We start from the raw sequence: 26,676 nt of genomic DNA, 5'->3' as shown, positions 1-26,676 counted from the left end.
GGATCAGTTATGTGACTGCTCTGGCAGGTCAGGTCACGGCACCAAGCCATAAATTAATAGCTCCATTATTTCATGCATCCTAGCGTGCCCTAGGAACGGCATTCACTCTTCCATTGGCTGTGACATCTGCACATTAGCATGTGCTCCCGGCTCCTCGCCCATTATCTGCTTGTACCCACCTCTGCACCCTCAGAGAGGAGGAGGGGGAGGTGATGATGGACGAGGAAGGAGGACTATGGTGGATGACCATGATCCAGCTGTGCAGCAAGTCAGGACCTGTTCCATCTGCTACATCTGTCCATCTTGCTTCTTCAGTGCAGCTTTCAGTCTGGCCTTGCTATGCTGGGGCGAGCTCTGCATGTAGGTCCAGGGACGTGGTCTTGCGCATCCGAAAGTTCGGCAGCCACTGCTCATCATCCCAGACCTTCATGACGGCGCGATCCCACCGGTCAGTGCTTGTTTCTCGAGCCCAGAACAAGCATTCCACCACCTGCAGCTGCTCTGTGACAGCCACCAACAACTTGAGTCGGTTCTCGCTATGTCCCACAGCAATCTGTCTCCAAGGAACCGTCATGTCCCCGACTGATTCGCTTCTTCTCATAGCTCTGCAAATGCTTCAAGATCATGCGCCCTGTGCTTGCAATGCTCATAACAGTGCAGAGCTGGGCAGGCTCCAGGTGTCTGTCAGAGATGATGGACAGCAATGGGGGGGCACGTGGGTTCGTGGGGTTTTGAAAAAAAAAATGGAGCGAGAATGATTGATGCAGATGACATTACGTGATGGAGACAGTTGCAAACTGTTAAGCTGGTCCCTTGCTCCCAGTCACCCCTGCGTGACCTGTTTCAGCCCCATCATGCATTGCCAACACTTCTCAAAAGACAATGTGCTGGATGATGTTGAGTTGCACACTGGGATACCTACCCATGGTGCACCATACTTCGCATCGGTACAAGCACGCCTGGTGAGTTCGCACACCGCTGACACAAGAAGCCAAGTATGCATGCGCACAAGTGATGTATTAACTGTGGCGGCTGTATGCCCACGTAACTTGAGTTGACGTAATTTTGTAGCGTAGGCATGGCCTAGGAGTCTGGTGGGAGAGGGCCTTCTGTGGCCTAGTGTCCGTTGCTTGAGAAGAGGTTTAAGTTAAATGGGGAAAAGCTTCTCTCCTACTGGACTGAGGGTTGGGTTAGCCTGGGATCACTAGACCAGTCCAATGGGGCAGGCTCTCCCATATAGACAAGTTCTCAGTCACTGCCAGGGCGCTAGGGGTGAACAGAGTGAAATTTCCCCTTGTGCAGAGGGCCACTTCCAGTCCTATGCATCCCTCAGGTCCCTCTTACGAGGCCTGGGGCAGGCCCTCTCCACTGCTGCAGTTTCACCCAGAGCCAATACCTAGGCATGTGGTGTCTAGCAATTTCATCACAGTCTCTTGTTCTAAGTGCAGCTACCAGGCTCCAGGTTTGCACAGTCTGGGCATAACCATTAGTCTTCATAAAACCTCTGGGGCTTAGAGTAATTTCAAGCATGATATTTTATGACACATGAATGGAGAAATGGTAGCAATAAATCTAGCTCATCCTAAAGTCTAAGAAACCTAAACTGGATGTGCATGCATCACCCTCCATATCTCAGCCGGTCCTATTAAAGATAGCCAGGGACAGTGACCATCAACACAGGGCTCCTTTACCCAGAGAACCCCAGACAAGGGGACTGCCAAGAGAGCAGCACAGAGAGCTGGGAGGAGGGTGTATGGCAAAGAGGGCCCTCCCAGAGGGCAGTGGGGAGGTGGCTCCCCTGGGGGGTTACTATCTGCATGCATTGACAGCGGGGCTCTGTCTGACATAACACAGAGGTAGATGATACAAGTGTAACACCAGTAGACCCCGGGCGGGATCGAACCTGGGACCTCTGGAGCTCAATGCAGAAGCCTCTACTGCATGAGCTAAAAGCCACGTGACACTTAGCTACGGCTATAGAGCAGACTCATTCATTTCGAAGTGGTCTCGATGCCACCGTACGGGACAGAGCACCACAACCAGGAGGTATAGGAGTTACACAAGGCCCAGGAACACCGCCAGCATCTGCCAGCCGCTCCAGCTCCACCGGCTAGAAATGGCAGCTTTGGTGAAAGACGGTCAGATTGTGGGCTATTCGAGTGATGTCCCTCAGTCAGTCAGGGCTCTGAGCAGGGCTTTGCTGTTTTGTCAGAAAGAGGCATCCCAGAGGTCAGAGCGCAAGGCGGACAGCCACTCCAAGCTCTCGTCACTGGGGAGCTCTTCACCCCCACGGACAACGGGGGGGCCTGCAGCACACGGCCTTTCACCAAAGGGCAGATTGCTCCATGCAGAGAAGAGAGACCCAATCCAGGATGGGCCTTGGGAGGAGGGCTCGCTCCAGTCCGCGGTGGGCAAACTTTTTGGCCCAAGGGCCACATCGGGGTTCCAAACAGTATGGAGGGCCAGGTAAGAGGCTGTGCCTCCCCAGACAGCCTGGCCCCCGCCCCCTGGACTGCCCCCCTCAGAACTCCCAACCCATCCAACCCCTCCTGCTCCTTGTCCCCTGACCGCCCCCTCCCAGGACCCCCCACCCCTAACAATCCCTCTCCCAGACCCCACCCCCTATCCAACCACCCCGCTCCCTGACTGCCCCAACCCCTGTCCACACCCCCATCCCTAACTGCCCCCCAGGACTCCATCCCCTACCCAACCCCCGCTGCTTCCCGCCCCCTGACTGCCCCGCCCCATCCAACTGCTCCCTGTCCCCTGACTGCCCCCTGGAACTCCCTGCCCCTAATCCAACCCCCCTCCACCCCCTTACCATGCTGCTTAGAGCAGCACGTCTGGCAGCCGCGCTGCCCGGCAGGAGCCAGCCACGCTATCGGGCAGGAGCTCACAGCCCCGCCGCCCAGAGCGCTGGCGGCATGGCGAGCTCAGGCTGCGGGGTAGGGGAGACAGCAGGGGAGGGGCCGGGGGCTAGCCTCCTTGGCCGGGAGCTCAAGGGCCGGGCAGAACAGTCCCGCGGGCCAGATGTGGCCTGTGGGCCGTAATTTGCCCACCTCTGTTCTAGTCCCTGGTCGTCTGGGAAAGGGTGACAGGGAAATGGAGGAAGGGCTCTTCCCCCACAGAGAGAGGAGACTTCACTTTCAGTGCCCCAGAGAACAACGTATCGTTCTAATCGCAGCTAAGTCAAACCAGACTTGGCTCGGGCAGCCAAAATGAGGGAACATCAGCCCCTCTGCCCAGCTCTGGCCACGTCAGGGCAGCTCTTGACCCAAAGCGAAGAGCACGGTTACGGGTTTTGTGTGGTTGGATGTTTAAAGGAAATTCAGCACTGCGCCAGGCAGGAGAGATCATTCAGCCACAGTAACCTGGGTTTTTAGCCCACTCAATGAAATAGAAGGGGCGTGGCTTTGTTCTGTTGCTTTTCCCCGTTATTGGCTTGCAGAGCACATGCCAAAGGCACCAGTTAGCCTAGGTCTTCACGACAAAAAAGCAGCGTTTGTAGACTCCGCCACCAAGCTCAATGTAAACCCTGTAGAGACACGGCATTGTCAGTGTAACAAGTCCAAGTAAGCCCCTAGGGAGGGGGCTAGCATTGATCTGGGCTAACTATAACTAGCTGACACAAGCTACTGAGCTCAGTTCAGCAGTAACCAGGTAAAATGTAAGGGCTTGTGAGGTCCGACTTGATGATCCAATGGTCCCTTCTTCCCTTAAGCTCTATGAACTAAATTTGATGACAACGTAAACACACAGCCTGGCTTGCAGACACAGCCACTATTCCAAGAGAGTGGGTGGGGTTAAAACGTTTGGGGGAAAATGCAGTAAAGTTGCACAATGGAACCTGTTTCTCTGGCCCTGCAATTTCACCAGGGCATCCCGGTGCTCCACGACACAGAAAGAAACTGGTGATTCCACAGAGCGGGGATCACAACTCACTAAACCCAGCATCAAGGAGCTGATAACAGTGCCGTAAGCGCCGACTGTCCCTCCAAATAAGCGTACAACATCCGGCGATGACTTCGGAATTTACTGCAAAGTTCTTCATATTTCACAGGACATAAACATGAGCACATGTGCTTGGATATTTTTAGACTTCTTAAGATATCTGTTTTTCCCCAGACACAAGTAACATTTCCTGACCATTCCTTGCAGCTCCTAGGCAGGAAGTACCTGCTGCTGGGCGATAACTTAGTTTCTCAGGAAGACAATAGATTCCAAGATTTCTACAAGGCAATTTGAACAATGTAAAGGGAATCGTCTCCACCTAAACAGACCGAGCTGCATGTTGAATTCAAGGTTCAACACAATTCCAGTCCACGCGGCTCTCATTAACTATGGTTCCCCTGGGGAAAGCTGCGGGTTTCACCCTCTCCATGTATGGCTGAGAGAAATTAGCCTAACATCACTGGGCACGTTAGGGTGAACGACTCATAGCCTAAGAATAGCTAACTCCATTGTAAGAACATAAGAACTTAAGAAATCCCAGCAAGAGGAAAAGGCCACTAGGCTAACAAGGCGGGCTCTTTACAATTGCGTGGGCAGGCAAGTGTCTGAAGCTAGCCTTCAGCGGGTGTTTGGCAAGGAAGCGATCCGCTGTCAGCTTCACGATGGACCCAGGTTGATGGTATTCTTAGTAAATGGCCATTCCTGGCACCTCCTGTGCTGGCAGTTTGCCAAGAGTCACAGTGGGGCTAGAATATAATGGCTGGGATCACGGAGGTATCTCTCATCATGTTGCTTACCAGAGCCAGTTATGCTCCTGGCTGACATCGAAACCCAGCCACTGCCTCCCTGCTAGAGTGATAATTCACCACTGGAGTCTCCATATCACTCACTCTCGCACCGGAGATTAATCATCTCCGAACAGAGGCTTTGTAAATAAACCGGCGAGCGAGCTCAGCTGCTCCACAGTAGGCAGCCTGGGAAGTGAGGTTTTTCCCATTATTGTTCCCAGCCCTTTTATTTATTTACTCCCTCAGGAAAAGAAGGGAAGCAGCTCCCAGTTTGCTGGCCGGATTTCAAGTTAAATACTGAAACTCCCCAGCAGCGTGGGGCTAACATACCAGATGCCTTTACATGGAGAGAGAAACTACTGACTCCTGAAGCAGTTCCCTGAGGAGGATGGAGAATCCCCTCCCTGCACACAAGCAGCCCGCACTGCCTGGAGGCGAGCATCTCCTGGCCACAGGGACCACTCCAAACGCCCCTGCCCTAGGAGAGGGGGATTGACTGTCTGAAAGTCACATCCCCTACAGGGAAGCAGCAAGGTTCAACCTTCCCTGCGAACAGGAGCCCCAGCAGTGCTCGCTCTCCACAGAACAGCTCGGATGAAAGCAAACCACAGGGCAAGTTCATTCCCTTAAGCTGCCACCATTTGAGTTTCACAGAGTTTAATGGCAGAAGGGACCAACAAACCATCTAGTCTAATGGCCCAGGCCATTACATTTCACCCAGTTACCCCGGCATTGACCCAATAACTTCAGTTAGACCAAAGCACTACGGTTCCCAGGCAGAGAACCAATGTGCCACCGATGCCTGCGGCCCCTGCAATGGCGAGGAACTGATCAGGTGAGACATAAATCTTAGGAAAAACTTCCTAATGGTAAGCAGAGTAGGACAATTAACAGGCGCCTAGGGAGGTTGTTGGAGGTTTTCAAAAGGAGGCTGGAGCCATCTGTCTTGGATGGTTCAGACACAACAAATCCTGCAGCTTGGCAGAGGGTTAGACTAGATGACCCTTCTAACCCTGTGGTTCTATAATTTTAGGCTCAGATGAGCCCAGCAAGTGATCCCAGTCCCATGCTGAAGACGAAGGTGAAAAACACAAATGTCCCTGCCAATCTGACCTGGGAGGGAAAGTCCTTCATGACCCCAAATCTGGTAACCAATTTGACCCTGAGCATGCGCGCAAGATACCAGCCAGGCATTTAAGGCAGGATTCTCCGTATCACCCCATCCCTTTCCCATCTCCAGCTGTGGCCATCTCTGATGTTTCAACATAGGAGTCTCCATATGTATCATTCACCAGGGAGAGAACTCAAAGGAGGATAACATAAGGATGGCCATACTGGGTCAGACCTATAGTCCATCTAGCCCAGTATTCTGTCTTCTGATCGTGACCAATGCCAGGTGACCCAGAGGGAATGAACAGAACAGAGCAATTATTGAGTGATCCATCTCCTGTCGTCCAGTCCCAGGTTTCTGGCAGTTAGAGGCTTACGGACACCTAGAGCCTGAGGTTGTGTCCCTGACCCTCTTGGCTAATAGCCATTATCGACCTATCCTCCATGAACTCATCTAATGCTTTTTTGAACCCAGTTATACCTTCGGCCTTCACAACATCCTCTGGCAAGGAGTTCCACAGATTGACTGTGCTTCTTTTTGTTTGTTTTAAACCTGCTGCCTATTAATTTCATTGGGTGACCCTTGGTTCTCATGTTATGTGAAGAGGGTCACATCATTCAAGGAAATTCACCATCTGAAAACAGATGCTTTGTAACTAAACTGGCAATCGGGCTAATGACAGAATTTGGGTTTGCTTGTTTTAAGTTCTCACCAACACACTGGGTTTGGAATACTCTTCCTACTTGCCAGTGAGAACAAGCATGGTCAGATGTTCTTTGGATGCACAAGCTGAAGGGGCAGAACAGTCCTCCAGTCTTACACAAGCAGGTTTCAGTCACTCACTTCCAAAGCAGCTATGCTGAAAGACACAGAGGTGACCATGAACATGCTGGACGTCAGCTTAGCAAAGCCATATGTGGAAATGGAAGCCAATCTGATTTTGGGATGCACAACCAGAGCTGTCATGTTATGGGTGGGGGATGAGAGAGCGTCTCCCTTCAGCCTACAGATCACAGTATTCAGAGACCCAGCGCCTTGCTTGGTCATCCCTGCTGTGTGGCCAGCAGCCCTAACTGATGTGATGTGTCTGGCAGGGTAGGAGCAAAGACAGGAGAGGATTCCCTGCAAATCTAGATCCCAGGGAAACAGGAGACCCTGTTCCCACAAGTGGTCTAACCACGGGCTTGGAGAATCCTCCTGTGGATGGGGTGGAAAGAGATGTTGCTTTTCAGGCTTCTTCCAGCATGGTGTGTAGAACAGTCCTGCTCAGGCCCTCATGGGACAGGCTAGATGGGACTGGAAAGTTCTTTCCCATCTCTAATTTCTCGTCCAGATGCCCAAGGTCAAAGCTTGAGTCTCCAGCTCTTTGATTCCCAGTTTCCTGCTCTTACCACACTTATTGGAACTAAAACTCGGTGAATAACTGGCAGAAAACACACACTGAACGCATTCTCCTCCTGCTTGAGAAATGTTGGCAAAAGAGTGACAATTCCTTGGATTCACTTGGCTGTTTGATGAGCACTTGACGGTCTGTAACAAACTCTAATGAACTCAATACATCACCAAGCCAACGCTAGGACAGTTCGCAGATATGGACAGTTTGGGCGATGCCATTGGGATGGTGGCTTTCCCTAGAGTTGCACTGAATCTCCAAGTTGGAATACAAAGCCGTTGCCAAAGTAACCTGACTCTCTTCAACAGACTCACTCCTTGCACCTTCAGTAGTTCTGCGGCCAAGGATCCTACACCCCAGCAACACCCTGGAACAGCGCAACAAGGAGCCAAGGGGCTCTCTTTACACTGCGCACCTTCTCCCTTTGCCGGGCATAGCAAGAGCCCTGCCCCTCCCCCCAAGAACTCTCGCAGGAGCGCACCCAGATAGGCCCAGCCTGACGACTCGTCATGTGGAATAAGGGGCAGAAACAAAAAGGGAGCTCCCTACACAAGAGGAACCAGGCCAAGGCAAGCGGGGTGGAGATCACTGCTTCTGCAGAGGGGAGACCCTTGCCCGAGGGCAGGGGCTTCTGCACATCTTCACGGCTCCACCCACTAGCCCATGCAGTGATACTGGCGGGTGCTGCCCGGTGGAGCCCTCCCTGCGATGCTGACAGCGTTCCTACTACTAGAGAGGATTTCCCCGCTGGCCCAAGGGTTACGGTGCAGGAGCTGGAGACCCAGCCATGCCGCTGCAGAAGCAGCCAGGGTCGCATACCACACCTTCTCCTGAATGCATAAAGGCATCACTAGGGTGGAAGAAACCCCCAGTCTCCAGGCTGACAGGCAGGGGCGTATGGTGCTCAGGCAGGTGCATGGGGAGCAGGGGAGGAAAGGTACAGGTCACTCCCTGCAGCGTGACTCCGCACAAGACACGCACTCAAGGTGCGAGGACCCTGTGCGTTCACTGCCAATGGCAGTATTCTGTGGAGCGGGCAGTGCCCTGGCCCCATCCTCCCCCACAAGCCACCTTGGTGCGGCACGAGCTGTGAAGAGCAGAACAAGGAGCGTGGCAACAAGTCCCCGCACTGGGGTGGAAGGATTACAGCAGCTGGCCCTCGTTGTTTACAAGATCCCCACCCAGAGCGGAGCTAAAATTTCAGGCAAAGTTCTTTCCGGGGGAAACATGCAGATTCAGCAACGTCAAAATGTTTTGAATTCGTGTCGATTTCACCAAATGGTTTGAGTAAAAAACAACCTAACTCACTTCTGAAAGACCAGAAACATTTCATTTGGTCATTTTCTAAATGTTCCATTTTTTCGTTTCCAAAGGAGTGGGTGTGTCACTTAATTTTATTTTAAAAAGGTTTAAAATAGGGTTGAAGCGGAAACAAAACATTTTGAGTTTTTAAAAGCAAATGTGTTGTTCGGTCTGAAACGATTTGTTTTCAGCTTTTCAATTTGCCAAAAAAATTAAAAAATGAATGGTTTTGGTTCACCCGCAAATGACTTATGACAACTATATTTTGAATATGGGGGGGGGGAGGATGGATAGCTCAGTGGTTTGAGCATTGGCCTGCTAAACCCAGGGTTATTGAGTTCAATCCTTGAGGGGGCCATTTAGGGATCTGGGGCAAAAATTGGGGATTGGTCCTGCTTTGAGCAGATGGTTGGACTAGATGACCTCCTGAGGTCCCTTCCAACCCTGATATTCTATGATAATGGCCGGCAAACTGAAAAATAAACTACCACTACTCCAAATGCTTCTTAACACCCTCAGGCAAAGATCTGCCGTCAACGCCAACATGACACAAAGGGTCTATCTACACTGGAATACAAAATCCAGGGCCTCAAGTCTCAGAGCCCGGCACAATTGACTCAGGTTCATGGGACTTGGGTTGTGGGCTAACAGCCGCAGTTGGGCTTCGTTTGGGCTTCGGCTGGAACCCGGGCTCTGAGACCCACTCCTCACACAGAATTTCACAGCCTGGGCTCCAATCCGGACGTCTACACGGCTATTCCCAGCCCTGCAGCCTGAGCCCCACGAGCCTGAATAAGCTGACCCAGGCCAGACATGGATCTTTTATTGCACTGTTGATGTACCCAAAGTCTCAGAGGATGAAGGAGAGGCAAAGCTGCCCTGGCCATGTGGTCACCATGCAGAACACCAGCTCCTGTTTGTTTTCCCATACTGGCGATAGTCTCTTGTGAGTCCTGTAAACCGCTGTGCCAGTGTCTGACACTAGCTCCAACAGGCAGCTGACTTGCCCCAAACTCCCTAGAAGCCTGCCAATACTCCCCAGTGAAATGCTCTTTATCTAAACGAACGAACGCAGAATGGGTCACTGCAGCACCTGGACCAGATGCACCCTCATCCAGAAGCAACTCGGAACTGTCATAAGAAACCCAGCTGGAACATGCAACCCTTACAGTCCTAAGTGACTGAGTCATTGATCTTCCAGGACACTGCATTCCTGGGTGCTATTCACCAGGCTTGCTTGAAACACTGGAATCATTAACGCCTTTGGAGATCTACCTTCAACAGAAGCACATTGTCAGGCAGAGTCTCACCTAGGAAGTTCCAGCACACCCTACGATCCTACTGTAGCCTTGTGCTGCTTTCCATAGAATAACCTTGCCCCCTCCTGAACCATTCTGAAGGAGTCCTGGGGTTCTAGATCTATCAAAGGCTGCTGGGCTCAGGCCCAACAGCCCTGGTTTTCAGTGGTTTTGAGTAGGAGGGTGAAGGGGGAAAAACACAACTTTTAAAAATTAACTGTTTTAAAAAATTTAAAATAAATTTTAAAAATATAAATCTGATACAACCTAGCTACTATCTGGTGGGTGCAAAACTGGTTGGAAAAACCATCACCAGAGAGTAATCATCAGTGGTTCACAGTCACGCTAGAAGGACATATTGAGTGGGGTCCCGCAGGGGTCAGGTCTGGGCCCAGTTCTGTTCAACATCTTCATCAATTATTTAGATAATGGCATAGAGAGTACACTTAGAAAGTATGCAGATGATACCAAGCTGGGAGGACTTGCAAGTGATTTGTAGGATAGGATTAAAATTCAAAATGATCTTGACAAACTGGAGAAATGGTCTGAAGTAAATAGGGTGAAATTCAATAAGGACAATTGCAAAGTATTCCACTTAGGAAGGAACAATCAGTTGCACATGTACAAAATGGGAAATCCTAGGAAGAAGTACTATGGAAAGGGATCTGGGGGTCAGAGTGGATCACAAGCTAAATATGAGTCAACAGTGTAATGTAGTTGCAAAAAAAAGCAATCTTTGTTCTGGAATGTATTAGCAGGAGTGTTGTAAGACTCCACGCTGATTAGGTCTCAGCTAGAGTATCGTGTCCAGTTCTGAGGGCCACATTTCAGGAAAGATATGGACAAATTGGAGAAAGTCCAGAGAAGAGCAACAAAAAGGATTAAAGGTCTAGAAAACGTGACCTATGAGGGAAGTTTGAAAAAAAATTGAGTTTGTTTAGTGTGGAGAAAAGAAAACTCAGAGAAAACATAACAGTTTAAGTACACAAAAGAGGAGGGAGAAAAATTGTTCTCCTTAACCTCTGAGGATAGGACAGGAAGCAATGGGCTTAAACTGCAGCAAGGGCAGTTTAGGTTGGACATTAGGAAAAACTTCCTGTCAGGGTGGTTAAGCATTGGAATAAATTGCCCAGGGCGGTTGTGGAATCCCCATTGTTGGAGATGTTTAAGAGCAGGTTAGACAAACACCTATCAGGGATGGTCTAGATAATACTTAATCCTGCCTTGAGTGAAGGGGACTGGACTAGATGACCTCTCAAGGTCCCTTTCGGTCCTACGATTCTATCTTTATATACGTGTCACTAGTTCTTTACTTTTTTCCCGTTTGAGAGTCAAACTGCGAACTTGGATGGTTTGTACTTGTTGCTTTAATTAGTATCCTAATTCCTAGCAGAATATAGAATTTTTCCCCCTAAAGTTTCACACTTAAAATGCTTAACTTTACCAAAACACCCCACGCCACCCAATGTCCAGGGCCTTGTTCATTTCCTTACTGAGAGACCTCCACAAACCCAAAACAAGAAGGAGAACAAAGAGCCCACGCTGTATTTGCAACCAGCATCACTTTCCAACTGATTGATCTTCCATGAGCCAAAACACCTGAAATGCTTTCACCAGGCTATACTCCTCCATCAGGGTTTGCAGTTCAAAGTCAATAGGATTTGTGCTCCTAAGTCACTGAGAATATATCTACACTGCAAAGAACTCCGTCAGTGCCGAGGCTCAGAGCCTGGGTCAACTGACTTGGGCTAGCAGGGCATGGTCTGCAGGTCTAAGATTAGCAGTATAGACATTCCCCTTTGGGCTGGAGTCTGGGCTCTGAAACCCAGTGATGGTGGAGGATCTCAGTGCCTAGGCTCCAACCAAGTGGGAATGTCTACACTGATATTTTAGGCACCACAGCCTGGCCCCGCAAACCCAAGTCAATTGACCTGGGCTCTGAGGCTTGGTGCCAAGGGTTTTTCTTTGCAGTATAGACATACTCTTAGGCACTTTTGAGATATCCCTACCCTTAGGTGCCTAAATATGAGTTTAGGACTTCAGGCTCCTACTTTTGGAAACTTTGGCCTCTATAAAAAAGTTTCACTACATTAACACAGTTATTGCGGAGTCTAGATCACTTTTCATTGTTAGCACTGGAGCAATGTTGTTTTGAAGTTACAAAGATTTCATGCCACTAAAAATACAATTTTGACCAATACTTATGCACATGCTAAATTTTAAGCACATGAGATTAATTCTAGTGATGTCAAGAGGACTATTCATGTAAGTAAAGGAACGCAGCTGGTTAAATGTTTGTGGGCTCACGGCCTTCATCTTTAATATTTTGTTTTTACCTGTAGCAGTTATGTAAAATTCAAAGACAACACCATATTAGGAGAGACTTTGAAAAGCAACATTTAGTTCTTTATACATTTAATCTAAAGCTGCAAGTTTTCACATTAGTTTTACAAAGCCTCAACTTCTTTTAAACCAAGGAATCTTTTTAGAAATTGAGTGACTTCAATGGTTGATGTAAGTTGCATCCAGTGAGCATCTGGGGCTTTACCTGGAGGCCGCAGGAGCTGCAAGTGCTCCTTGAGAATCTGAACATCTGTGTGCATTTGTACAGTGTTTACCCAAGGGCGGCTGCAAATCAGGATTGTGCTTCTGGTCACTTTGGCTCCAAATAATATTCAACTGTAGACCTGAAACGTTGTGCTCCCCGCCCTTGCTCCCAAACCTGGTCGCAGGGTTGCAAACCCCAAGCACCCAAAAAATCAAGAGTCAACTCCTTCCCCCCCCCCCCCGGGCAAAAAGAATCAGAAGATTTTGGCTTAACAAAGATTTCTTCTTCTTCTTCTTTTTTTTTTTTAAGATAAACTACTTTTGATTTTTCCTCTGGTGCTTGAAAAGTCAAGATTCACATTTCCCAGCTCTCTGCCCACAGGAAGGCTCCAAACTTTCATTTAAAAAAAGAAAAAAGAAAAGAAAAAAAAGCTAAAATTCTCATGCATTCAGGGGACTCCAGGAGTGGGGGCTTTGAAATAAAATATCAAATCTTGCGAGGCGCACAACAAACACTGAAAACACTGAAAACACAATAAACACTCCCACAGGCCACGCGGATTTTTTTGTTTTTTAAACCAGACAGGCAGTTTGTTTTGCAAATGGTCTAAGTTCCACACTTGCTTAGCAAAGCCATAGATGGCAGCAAGGGCTATTTGGCAAGAGGGGATTTCAGTTAATTCCTTCATTCCATTGCCTTCTATTGCCTGAAACAAATGGAATTAGATTTTTCTTGCAGTTGCTGTGAGCCAAGAACAACTCTTAAGTAGGCACTGAGGAGGGGGAACAGTTCAGCAACCAAGCTCAGAAATGTTCTTACAGTCTGGACATTGAAATGTAGATATGAGTTGGCCTACATAGCCACATCTCACACATGATTTATTGATTACAACTCATCATGTGATGATAGGCCATCACCTGGGGTTATTAAAACTGCCATGTTTAGAAGCTTCTTGCTGGAATGAGATATGACAGGGTTGTTAAGTCCCACATGACAGCTGGCAAAACAGTAGGATAAAACTAGAGGTTGAGGAGGGAGGAGGGGGAAATGCTGGTGAAATATTCACTAGTTTTTGCTAACTTCTTTGCATGCCACAAAACTTCCAGGATGCATGGCTTTTTCCACTTGTCAGTTTGCACAATCTGATCTTAGGAGCTAGAAGAATGCTGTTTCCATGGGACCAGCCAAACATACCTGAGATTTTTTTTTAATTTTAAATGAAATGGCAATAAAAATGGGTTGTGTAAGCTTGGAAGACTTGGGGGAAGGTGGTCAGATACTTTGGGAGCATATTCTATTTCTTGCCTTTTGGAAACAATACCATAGATCACAACTTGTCACTCAGTTCATACCAAATTTTGATACAGACATTGGAAAACAATACTCCAGTATATATGGCTAAATACCTGTGCATTCTAAGTGCCCACCCAGACCACCTGCTACACCCTGCCTTCTCTTGCATTTTAGCTACGTTTCTAGGATACCACGATGGTCCTTGTTGTTTTGTGAGCGCTGCTTAGTGATGGGCATCCGTCACCCAGGACCACTGCTCTTAGCAGTCAGCTTTCTGCATCATGCCTGCTGGGGTACAGGCTCATGTGCCAACTGTGTGGATCCCCACCACAAACAATCGCAGGGGAGCAATCGCAGGGGAGCACTAGAGAGAACGGGGAAAGAGCTCCACAAACAGGTTCTCCCCCATCTCTCTTGGCAGTGTGGGAAGCCATTCACTGAAATAAACTGGAAGGGTCAGTTTCAGGAGCTCCCCACATTCCAGGCTGTGTTTAAGGTTCCAAAGAGCCAGCCGTATTCTAGCCAGCACTATCTCCGCCTGACACAGAGGAATCTCCGGATGGATCTGACTAGGGCCCTTCTACATGTATTATCAGCAGTTCCATGGCACCTCACCCTCTTGAAGAATGTACAGCAAAGAGACACAGAATCCTGGGGAGTTTGCACAGAAAATACCCAAGAGAGAGAAACTCAATTAGCAAGGGGCTTTTTAACGAACACCACCAGGACCTTTGTCTCCTGGGACTCAGCCTCTTTTCCCATCTCACCAGAGTGCTGGCTGACTTTTCTAGGACAGCGTACAAGGCTGGCCATCCTCTCCTGTGAGCTGCTGTTGAGGATCCTCCCGAAAGAGACTGAGCCCAACCCTATACTTGACACTTGCCATGTTGGCTGGGGAGTGATTTTTTAAAAAAAACAACATTTCTACACCAGCAAAAGCCCTAACATAGCCTCAGATATACCAGTAAAAGAGTGTTTTCGCTGGCCTAGATTCTTTCGTTCTGGGAGCTGGCACAAGCTATCCTGGCAAAAGCACCCTTGCCAGTATAATCTGTGTCTACACTAGGAGGGTTGCCAGGAGAGTTGTACCTTTTCTACAAAAGTCGAGGTCTAAGTGAGCCTCCCTGAGGCAGGTGCAGCTAGTTCTACTCATGGAGATAAAGGGAGGTGGGAGTAACCCTCTAGCCAGAGCGCTTTAGAGCCCAGACAGAGGACTGAGGATGTGGGCTGAGCAGTCCTGAGGCAGGAACCAGCCTGGGGCGAAGGCTTAGGCTGGACCTTGTGACTCTCTCTCTTTGTTAGTAGCGCACCACTCCTGCCTGGGCTTGGACTCCCCACAAGGTGCAGGCTGGCATGGTAACCCCTGGCAACCAACAGCACAGGTAAGACAAAGCAATGCGAACAAAGTGCTAAAAGCAAAGGCCTATGTTAACGCGACGCTACGGCTGCATGTGTGGACAACTGAGGCCGTTCCGGTTCTCAGGGGAACTCGCTACATCACCCATACTGGGGTTAGGGACCCCAAGCAGTAACTCTGTCGTTAAGGATAGAAAGACAAATTACCAGTCTAACGCCGATTCGAAAACACCCACTCGCCCCAGCCCTAATGCAAGAGCATCACGCCAGCTGGGAACTGGTCCTGCACCAATGCTTCGGTTGGTTTTTAATTAAGGTTCTTGGAAAAGCAGTTTCTGAATTACAGGACTTAGAAAAAACCGGTGGCACGTCCCCCACCCACTTCCTGAGCATCCCATCGGAACTCACAGAGACTGGCCTACAGACTTCTGCACAACTGAGATACCAGGGTGACTGGCAGACTGGACACACGCAGGCAGAGAGAAAACCCACCACATGCATCAGCTCAACCTTTCGCAGTCCGTAGCTGTTGAAGTTATTTCTCCACTGACAAGCTCTGTGGTTATTGTCTGTTACGCAGTTTCCAAGGGCCTTAGTCCTTTTCTGGAGAGCTTACACAGGTCGCAGATACGGGGCAGAGGAAGAAAGAGCCTGCGTTCTCAGGGCTGAGGGCTATTTGTACTGGGTATGGCTAAGCGCGTTTTGGAGCCCGTGGGAGCGAAGCTCCCAGCCCTGGCTGACTGATTTGGGCTAGTGGGGTGCTCGCCAGTGCTCTAAAAAGAGCTGCATAGACAGCGCTATGAAGGTGCAGCTTGGGTAGGTGACCGGATGTCCCGATTTTATAGGGACAGTCCCCATATTCAGGGCTGTGTCTTATACAGGTGCCCATTACCCCCGCTCCCCATCCCGATTTTCCACTCTTGCTATCCATCCATTAGGGATTTTGCTATGGCTAATGACTTTACATGGAAGGCAGTCAGATACTGCGGTGATGGGCAGCAGCATAAAAAGTTAAGGTAGATTAGATCGATAGGTAGATAGCCAGACAAACAACAGCAACACCATCTTCCCTTCAGCACTGATTTAGTTGGGGATTGGTCCTGCTTTGAGCAGGGGGTTGGACTAGATGACCTCCTGAGGTCCCTTCCAACCCTGAGATTCTAGGATTCTGTGATCTCGTATTGCTTGTTAAACGGAGGTCACCTTTTCCGAACATGCCAGGTGAGAGGCCTTGAATGCCACTCAGCAGCGTTAAAGCTGGTTTGCTGGCTTGTGGTATCTAGCCATGATTCTTCTGGGCTGTGAACATGCCTTAAGCTTGGACACGTCCCGTGTCTTACTGGTGCCTAGAATACCCAAAGTAGGGTGATCTTTGGGGACCTAAAGACGATAGGCTTTTGGGGGCAGGGATTCTCTAGTACCATGCTGGTGCAGCTCCTAGTGCAGGTGGGCCCTAACTTGGCTAGGGAATCTGGGCACCCGGCAGTATAAACACAATCACGAACACAGATCATGTGCAAAATACGAGACAGATGCCACAGGGCAAATACCAGAGCACTGGTGGGGCATTAATTCACTATTAGCCCTTCCACATTGCAGCACCTAACGCCCTGCTACATCCCACCAGCCTGTGGATGGGGCCTTGTGAATACTGAACAGTCTTCCACCGATGAGATCCACTAATCCTCATTAGGTTGGATTTACACGGGGAAGGGGAGGGCTTGGACACTTATTTTTAGATTCCAGCGGAAAGACCCAATGAACCAAGAAATGCACCAATCCCCTTTACAGCATCAGACTCTGCTGGTTAACACAGCCTTCTTCAGCTCCATGGGACTCAAGGCAGGCATCACACACAAGACTGCAGATCCTTTTCTTTCGTGCCTAGGACCAACAGCAGTTAGCAAGAGGGTACGCTGGAGAGGTGCCCCCACCTGTTAAACTCCAGCTAATTCCTATTTGCTTTCTGGAGCACGTTTAGTGTTTTGTTCTGATGAGAGGGGGCTATTTAGATGAGCTAAAGCAGGGACACTGCTTACGCGTACTGTGCAACAGAGCAACAAGGAGCATTCAGGTACAAGGCAGCTCCTCCACAAGGTCAGGTTTTGGGGCCTCACAGCCTAGACTCCCTGCAAAGAGCCAATTCTCCAACAGACCCAGCTGCTGCTGCACATCCAGAAGATGGTGGTAAAAGCGCTGCACTTGAGGCTGCCCGAATGGTCTGTGAGGCACAATTTAATTATAAAGGATTTAAACACAAGCTTGAAGCTACTGGGAACAAACTGAAAGCCAAGACCAGAGCAAGCAGGGTTGTGGAGGCCAAGTCCTGGTAAGAGAGAAGGTTTAGGGGATCCCTGAGGTTCTGGGAGCACATTGTCTTGCTGGATGGTATTTACCTGGATTCAATAGGACCCACAATGCGATGAGACACGGGGGACAAGGGGGTCTGGTCTGATCGGCAGTATTACTGAAGCCAGACAGGGGCTAGGAAGGGAAATAGGATTGTGTGTGCAGGAGAAGGAGTTAGTGTTTATCTGACCTGTGCTACACTAGTCAAATACTGGGGACTCTACAAACCCCTTTTCAATGCCCACAAAAGATACGGGCGGGGAGCACAGCCTTTGCTCTCCTGCCATTCTCACCCTGGGCATACTCGCACATCAGGAAGAAGCTAACCTCTTTAGGAACCAACAGATGCCTCAGGGAGCTATTCCAGAATTGCAGTCAAAATCCCCAACTAATTTCCTTTAGATGCAATGTTCTACTTCAAACCCTCCCCCACCCCACCCCAATCTAGAGGTGGCTGCATTCAATGATGAGGAAGAGGTTCATATAGCCATCTATAATCTCTATACAGTACACACACACACACACACAAACACCAGTGGCTCTTGCTGCTGGATTAGGAAAGGACTAAAACACGTCATCATTGAGAAGATTAAACTGGGGAATATTTGTGATGAAAACACCTAGCTTCCATTTGTGCAAGCCCTGCTCTGAGCCGGTCTCCCTTTCATGTTGCTCGCAGACCACCAAAGGGTTGGTTCTCTCTCTATTTCTCCCACTGGTGGATATTTTGGACGCAGTACTGTACAGCAGTCTCTCTCTCTCTTCACCAGGAGTCTCTCTCTTTTGGAAGTTTCTCCCAGCAGGGAGTCCAAGATGGCAGGTCAGGAGGAGGCTACAGAACGCAAGCAGGGTGCAGAATAGCACACGCAGCTTGATCATTTGGTTTGACAGCCTTTTGGACCAAGTGTAGCAGAGTAGTCTGATGGCACCCCTCAGTCTGGTTGGTCTTACCTCTGCTTATAGAGCCATTTACATTTACACAAGCAATGTTACGTCGCCTCGCTTATAGGGACATCCTATCACGGTGCATATCTGGTAGGGATAGCAAGCATGTAAATATTTTAGGATGTAGCAGTTGAATTGTAGGTCCGGTCAGGACCAGGCCAAGGGCAACACTCCTGTCTGTAGCACCCTGGCTGTGGGACTCCATACCAGGAGTGGTCTGTTTGAGTCTGACTGTGGCTACATGCAGGATCCAGAGCAGCCCCACCGCTACTCCAGATGGCCTGTCCCAAATTTATCACTGCCACTGTAACCCTTTCACTTGCTCAAAACTCTGCCATGCTCTGAAGCGAAGATTTACTAGCTGTGTCTTAACCAGAGAACGAACTTTTTGCAACGTTAAGACTGCAGAGTTAAAGTCCCCCAAAGCCAGCAAATTTGAGTTTGCATGTGCAACCTTCACTCCTTTTTGGAAGCAAGCATTACACTGTGGGGTGAGTCTACACTGCAAACAGAGGTGTGACTGCATCAGGTGTAGACAGACCCGCGCCAGCTTGAATAACGCTAGCAGTGAAGCCATAGCAGCACGGGCTGTACGAGGCCGTCCCGGACCCTGGGTATGTACTTGAGTGACTAGTTCACGCGGTCACAGCTTCACTGCTATTGTTATTCAAGCTACTTAGACCAAAGCTAGCGTGGGTTTAGCGACATTTGCTGCAGTCACCCCTCGTAGTGTCGACGTACAGAGCGCGGGTGAGCACGGGCAGTTAAATCCAAACGAATAGAAAAGAGTTGATCTAGGTGTATCACCTGGCAATATATTTTTGACATATCAGGCTTGATTTTCATTACACCGTGGCCCTTTATCTTTAGAGTATAAAGGCCTTAGACATTTTATATTACGTTACCTTTTCTATTAGGCTCTGTATTGATTTTGTCCTAAAGCATGACCCAGAAATCTCTTTCTGATGCTAGAGATAGATCAGTGAATCCGAAACGTTTTATAACCCAGAGAGTTCACTGTGGCATTAGCTAACATTTTTGGAATAAGCACTGCATAGCATCATGGAGCTATTTAGTGAGCTAGTTTGTATTTCCCCTGGGATATAACTTCAAGTTGTCCCAAGATAGCCAGCACAGAGACTCAGAGGCGCTTTTTCCAATAAGTATTGTAGAACTGCTCCTTTCTAATCATGTGAGAATGTCATGGGCTAAACTTATACTCGCACGTAGCTTACTTGAAATGGAAAAAAAGAAAAAAAGATATTCACAACTCAATCTAAACAGACCAGTGGGCAGTCACCAGCTGGGAGATATGAACAACACCCTCACCCACAGCACAATCCCAGTCCCTTCCCTCGGAAGTCTCTTACTGATTTACAGACAAAGGATTCCAGACAAAATCAAGCCACTGGGACCGAATTGCCAAAGACCATTCCAACTTACTAACCAGCTGGGTGCGATAAAGAACACCCTTACTAGGTAGCTGTTGCCACAACCACTTCCCCGCCACCTTCATATTTGAGTTGGGTGGGAATTTTCCATCAAAATATGTGCTCAGTGGAAAATGTGGTTTCCATAAGTCAAGACTTTCTGCCTGAAAAAGTTGATTTTGCGGAAAATGTTGATGTTCCACCAGGAAAATCAAAACAACGTATTTCATGCGGGGTCAGGTCATCCTGAATTGAAACAGCGGGGTTTGTTCAATCAAATCAAAATGTTTAGTTTCAGCCCAGCGTTAATCTGCGTTCACCTGAGCTACTGCAGTGCCATCTCCCACGATGCCTCATGGTTGCCTTTCTGGCTGAGTTGCAGAGATGCATCGTGGGAGTCTTTTGACCAGAGTACATCATGGGAGATGTAGTCTGGTTGGTGAGCCTGGCCATAGGCAAGAATGGGGGAAATGAAGCACCCCAAATACAATCCCACAAGGTGCCCTGGTGGCTCAGGCAGACAGCTTAATGGTGAATCGAGCCAAAGGGGAAAAACAAAACATTTGAACACTCCCAAATCAAAACTTTTCAGAATTTTTTGTTCCACGAAAGATTTCGATACTTCAGCTTTTCATTCCAATTTGGGACAGAAACAAATATTGAAGTTTCCTCTGGGATGGAAATTCCAAATTTTGATCTGCTCTGCTTTATAGTCCCCTTCGATCACCAGGGTCACAGACAAGGTCTACATTAGCCCCTCATGCGATGGAGCTTTGGGAGGGCCTTTCTTCCTGAACACAGGACTACTGATTTGTCCCATACGCTGCAAAAATGGCATTTGTCCGAAATAGAAACATTTTCAGTGAATCGTATGAAGAAAGCACGACACAGAGGTGTTAAGAGATTTCTTGTTCAACTGCAAACCTTTCTCCTTTCAGATGTACCCTTCTGATGTTTGGATTTCACTGCATTTCACTTTTGAGTGCTCATCTGAGTGACTTTCATACATTATTTACCATTGCACTGAGAAATAACATCCACCCCACCAAGTACCAACACCCTCACTCAACTCCACTGAGAATTTTTTGGGGTCACTCCTTGCCTTTATCAGCCTAGGGGCCTGGGAGAAGAGCAGTGAACAGGTGCCCCAGTGGCGCAATTGGTTAGCGCGCAGCACTTATAGGGCAGTGCTGAGAGGAGCGATGCTGAGGTTGTGAGTTCAAGCCTCACCTGGAGCACTGGTTTTCATTAACCAAATGGCTTCACCCCCCTCACTTGGCAATGTAGAATTCCAGCCCAGGGGAAGCAAAAGTGGATGGGAACCTGGGAGACAGTGACCATGAGATGGTCAAGTTCAGGATCCTGACACAAGGAAGAAAGGAGAGCAGCAGAATACGGACCCTGGACTTCAGAAAAGCAGACTTTGACTCCCTCAGGGAACTGATGGGCAGGATCCCCTGGGAGAATAACATGAGGGGGAAAGGAGTCCAGGAGAACTGGTTGTATTTTAAAGAATCCTTATTGAGGTTACAGGGACAAACCATCCTGATGTGTCGAAAGAATAGTAAATATGGCAGGCGACCAGCTTGGCTTAACAGTGAAATCCTTGCGGATCTTAACCACAAAAAAGAAGCTTACAAGAAGTGGAAGATTGGACAAATGACCAGGGAGGAGTATAAAAATATTGCTCGGGCATGTAGGAATGAAATCAGGAAGGCTAAATTACACCTGGAATTGCAGCTAGCGAGGGATGTTAAGAGTAACAAGAAGGGTTTCTTGAGGTATGTTGGCAATAAGAAGAAAGCCAAGGAAAGTGTGGGCCCCTTACTAAATGAGGGAGGCAACCTAGTGACAGAGGATGTGGAAAAAGCTAACGTACTCAATGCTTTTTTTGCCTCTGTCTTCACGAACAAGGTCAGCTCCCAGACTACTGCACTGGGCAGCAGAGCATGGGGAAGAGGTGACCAGCCCTCTGTGAAGGAAGAAGTGGTTTGGGACTATTTAGAAAAACTGGACGTGCACAAGTCCATGGGGCCGGATGCGTTGCATCCAAGAGTGCTAAAGAAATTGGCGGATGTGATTGCAGAGCCATTGGCCATTATGTTTGAAAACTCATGGCTATCGAAGGAAGTCCGGGAAGACTGGAAAAAGGCTAATGTAGTGCCCATCTTTAAAAAAGGGAAGAAGCAGGATCCTGGGAACTACAGGCCGGTCAGCCTCACCTCAGTCCCCGGAAAAATCATGGAGCATGTCCTCAAGAAATCAATTTTGAAGCACTTAGACGAGAGGAAAGTGATCAGGAACAGTCAACATGGATTCACCAAGGGCAAGTCATGCCTGACTAATCTAATTGCCTTCTATGATGAGATAACTGGTTCTGTGGATGAAGGAAAAGCAGTGGACCTGTTATTCCTCGACTTTAGCAAAGCTTTTGACACGGTCTCCCACAGTATTCTTGTCAGCAAGTTAAGGAAGTATGGGCTGGATGAATGCACTACAAGGTGGGTAGAAAGTTGGCTAGATTGTCGGGCTCAACGGGTAGTGATCAATGGCTCCATGTCTAGTTGGCAGCCGGTATCAAGTGGAGTGCCCCAAGGGTCGGTCCTGGGGCCGGTTTTGTTCAATATCTTCATTAATGATCTGCAGGATGGTGTGGATTCACCCTCAGCAAGTTTGCAGATGACACTAAACTGGGAGGAGTGGTAGATATGCTGGAGGGTAGGGATAGGATACAAAGGGACCTAGACAAATTGGAGGATTGGGCCAAAAGAAATCTGATGAGGTTCAACAAGGACAAGTGCAGAGTCTTGCACTTAGGATGGAAGAATCCAATGCACCGCTACAGACTAGGGACCGAATGGCTCGGCAGCAGTTCTGCAGAGAAGGACCTAGGGGTGACAGTGGACGAGAAGCTGGATATGAGTCAACAGTGTGCCCTTGTTGCCAAGAAGGCCAATGGCATTTTGGGTTGCATAAGTAGGGGCATTGCCAGCAGATCAAGGGACGTGATTGTTCCCCTCTATTCGACATTGGTGAGGCCTCATCTGGAGTACTGTGTCCAGTTTTGGGCCCCACACTACAAGAAGGATGTGGAGAAATTGGAGAGAGTCCAGCGAAGGGCAACAAAAATGATTAGGGGACTGGAACACATGACTTATGAGGAGAGGCTGAGGGAACCTGGGGATGGGTCCTGCTTTTGAGCAGGGGGTTGGACTAGATGACCTCCTGAGGTCCCTTCCAACCCTGATATTCTATGATTCTATGAACTGGGATTGTTTAGTCTGCAGAAGAGAAGAATGAGGGGGGATTTGATAGCTGCTTTTAACTACCTGAAAGGTGGATCCAAAGAGGATGGATCTAGACGATTCTCAGTGATAACAGATGACAGGACAAGGAGTAATGGTCTCAAGTTGCAGTGGGGGAGGTTTAGGTTGGATATTAGGAAAAACTTTTTCACTAGGAGGATGGTGAAACACTGGAATGCGTTACCTAGGGAGGTGGTGGAATCCCCTTCCTTAGAAGTTTTTAAGGTCAGGCTTGACAAAGCCCTGGCTGGGATGAATTAGTTGGGATTGGTCCTGCTCTGGGCAGGGGGTTGGACTAGATGGCCCCCAGAGGTCCCTTCCAACTCTGTTATTCTATGATTCTATGACACCGAGGAGGGGGGAGGACTCAAAAATGCCCCCTTTAATTATTCCCTCCTCTTCAGAGTGCAGGTCAGAATCTACAATCCTTTCTCCCCCACCAGCCCCTGTGCCAGGATCCCTCAAGCAGAGCTTGGCGTCCTGCGGATCCTTGATGCCTGGGGAGGGAGAGAGTCCACAACCGATATGACATAAAGCATGCACTTGAGTGCAGACTCAGGGACCACCAGGCCAGCTAGCAGAGCGTTCGTACAGCCCAGGCCCTGGGTGTCTGAGTATGGGCAGCCACAAGGCTGGGGTGATCACACCTCGGATCAATACAAGGTGAAAGTGTACCTTTGGGGCGTGGATGAAGGAAGAATGAGAGTGCTGGGGCTAGACAGTCTCCTATGCAGGTTGTGAAATGAGCCCCTAACCCGAGACTCTCAGCACCGTGTGTTGGTCTGTAACCGGGACATGTGGCCAAGATTTAGGTATTTTCTACAGCACACACTCAGCACAGTCAGACATTAATTCCTCCGGCGGAGCCAGCAGTTTCTCTGCTTGGGGGGGCCACAACTAGTCAGTGCATTCATCATATCCCAGACTCGCGAACGCCGTTGACTTGTGCCACCGCCCTTCCTCTGCAGCTCAGCCCCTTGCTCCAGGGTATCTTCCGATTATCCCAGTTTGGCATCATGCTTTCAAACTTATTCCATATGCTCCCTGGCCTGGTCAAAGTACAGGGTTGCTACTGGCTCAGTTAAAAATTTGGCCTCAGGCCACTAAGCTGCAGGCCTGAGTCTCCCTGTGGATCAGTTCCCTGGCTCAGCCACAGGTGGCTGGGGGGAGGGGAGAGGGCCGGAGAGGCAGCAGCCATCCACTCAGCTTGTCCCTTTAGGGTATGTCTACACTGCAGTTAGACACCCACAGCTGACTCAGGCTTGCGGGGCCGTTTCATTACAATGTAGACCTGTGGGCTCAGGCTGGCACCCAGGCTCTAAGGCCCTGCGAGGTGGGAGGGCCCCAGAGCTCGGATGGCAGCCTGAGCGGGGAAATCTGCATTGCAATGAAACAGCCGGGCAACCCAAGCCCCGCAAGCCCGCGTCAGCTGTAGGCAGACCCTCAATGCTGCAGGCGTGCGTAGATGAGAGCACAGCACCGAGAGCCCGTGCTCCGCTCTGAAGAGAAGTTTCACCTCTCACCTAACGGTTTCGGTGACTCAAAGCGATTAACTAGAACGTAGTTTTATGGGCGTGGGCTGCGGAAATGCATTCGGAGGGAGATCAATTTGAATAATACAATTTGCAGTACTAATTCAGGGGCGATTTCACACACTTGGTGATGGACAGTCTGTCTTTGCTAACGTGCACTCAAGTCTTGTCGACACTAAGCAGCACAGTTAAGCCAACATAACCCCTGGTATAGACAGAATTCTTCCACCTCCCCAAGAAGGGATCGCTAGGTCGAAGGATGACCTACGCCGGGGGGAGAACCCATCCCGTTGGTGCAGGTAGCGTCTACACTGCAGCACTTCTAGTGTCGACAAGCCCTCAGACTAAGAGCTCTAACAGACGCCAAACTGCATTTAAAACCAGCGGCTCTGGTGCGTTAGCAGGCAGAAGTCAGCAGCAGCAGTGATCTGTTCATGGGCGCTCTCTTGGCTGGAACAGCGTTACATGGAGTGCGAAGAAAAGAAGCCAAATTGCAGTCGGGACCCACCAATGCTAGAGACCCCGCAGAATAGGCGAGAGGAATTGCCCTAGCGCACATCCACCCCGTGGTCCGTCTAGCCCAGTATCCTGTCTCCGGCAGTGGCCGGCCCCAGCTGCTTCAGAGGAAGGTGTCAAACCCCTGGAAAGGACAGTTACACAGTAACCCACCTACAGGGGAAGGGTCTTTCTAACCCAGCCAGCAGTTAGTCGTTGGCTCGTGCTGTGAGTCAGGAGGGCTGAGATCTCCCATTTCTGTGCTCGGATGAGGAACTGGGGATTTTTATGATGTCCGGCCTTTGGGCTCATGGTGTGCAGCGACAGTGCACATAGGCACAGCAACTCCAGCAGAAGGAAGCTGGACCAGGATCCCATTACCGACCTGTCCCCGCAGCACCAGGGCCATGCACAGGGAAGCTCCGCGTGGCCAGTTTTCAGGTCCTTGTATGTGGCATTTGCACTCTTTGAACGGATCCGTATCAACACATTAGAGCTCAATGGGTGCAACAGAACGGGGTAATCGAGCCAACACTCATCGCTTTCTGCCACGTTGTGTGTGTCTCGGATGAGGGAAAGCTGAAAGAACAAGCACCCTTCTAGCATTCCCTCCTGTCTTGCAGCTTGTTGCCTCTGTGGGGAGGGATAGCTCAGTGGTTTGAGCATTGGCCTGCTAAACCAAGGGTTGTGAGTTCAATCCTTGAGGGGCCCTTTTAGGGATCTGGGGCAAAAATTGGGGGTTGGTCCTGCTTTGAGCAGGGGGTGGGACTAGATGACCTCCTGAGGTCCCTTCCCACCCTGATAGTCTATGATTCTATTGTACCCTAAGAAGTCACTTTCCCATCCTAGCTTCGTGCACTGGGAAGATGGCATCACCCTGCTAACGCTTGGCTCCAGGAGCTCGCTGCATGCTCTCCGCCGGTCCAACCAGAAGCGCTGGGAACAGAGGAGCTGCTGCTGCTCTGGGCAGTTTGTCTGGCTGCTGCTTCATAACTCACCTGCTTTGCATGGGAAATTCTTTGCTACCTGCATTTCTCTCTTAAAGTTTTGTTTTGTCAGTGAATATTTATAGGTCTGATTTAAAAGGAGTTTAGCAGAAATCTTCCCAGTGACTTATTCACTCTAGATCAGAGCAAGTAAATTGCCTAAATCTGAGGATGAGGCCATGTCCCTTTAAGAGTAGCTGAGTTTAGCCACACCTGCTGTGCTGGATGAACTGACCCCTCCACCCCTTCCCGCCCCCTGCAACCCCAACCCCCATCCAGTCCTGATCAGCTGGGTGATTTCTTTAAAAGGGCTTGAACTCAGGGTGGAAACCTGGAGAGTGGGCAGGCAGTTGTCAAAGGCCCTGTGCTAGGCTCTGCAGGAGGCTGAGGGGACTCCAGGGAAGGAACCTGGGAGCCAGGGCTGTATTCCAGAGCCAGAGCCAGAGCCTGAAAGATAACCCAGAAAGGAGTGGAAAGAGCCCATGTGGGGAGAAAGTACTTGGTGTTTGTTTGGACTTGTGACCGTGAGAGGGGATTGAACTCAGAGTGGCTGGAACCTGGGAACTGAGCTGTGTGAATCTCCAGGACAGACAA

The 26,676-nt window shown here is 49.3% G+C and overlaps 1 protein-coding gene and 1 non-coding gene across 2 annotated transcripts in view; one reads left to right on the top strand and one right to left on the bottom strand.

The window, feature by feature from the left end:
* Positions 1-26,676, bottom strand: part of ESAM (endothelial cell adhesion molecule) — an 89,418-nt gene that overhangs the window by 31,888 nt on the left and 30,854 nt on the right. The gene's annotated exons all lie outside the window — the stretch shown is intronic.
* Positions 20,909-21,002, top strand: TRNAI-UAU (transfer RNA isoleucine (anticodon UAU)). The gene is made up of 2 exons: positions 20,909-20,946; positions 20,967-21,002. It is a non-coding gene; the product is annotated as a tRNA-Ile (tRNA).

The sequence above is a fragment of the Lepidochelys kempii genome, chromosome 22 (assembly GCF_965140265.1).
Source record: "Lepidochelys kempii isolate rLepKem1 chromosome 22, rLepKem1.hap2, whole genome shotgun sequence".
In the NCBI taxonomy this organism is placed as follows: domain Eukaryota; kingdom Metazoa; phylum Chordata; order Testudines; family Cheloniidae; genus Lepidochelys; species Lepidochelys kempii.
The sequence above is the reverse complement of the archived record's forward strand: the minus strand, read 5'-3'. Positions and strand labels throughout refer to the sequence as shown.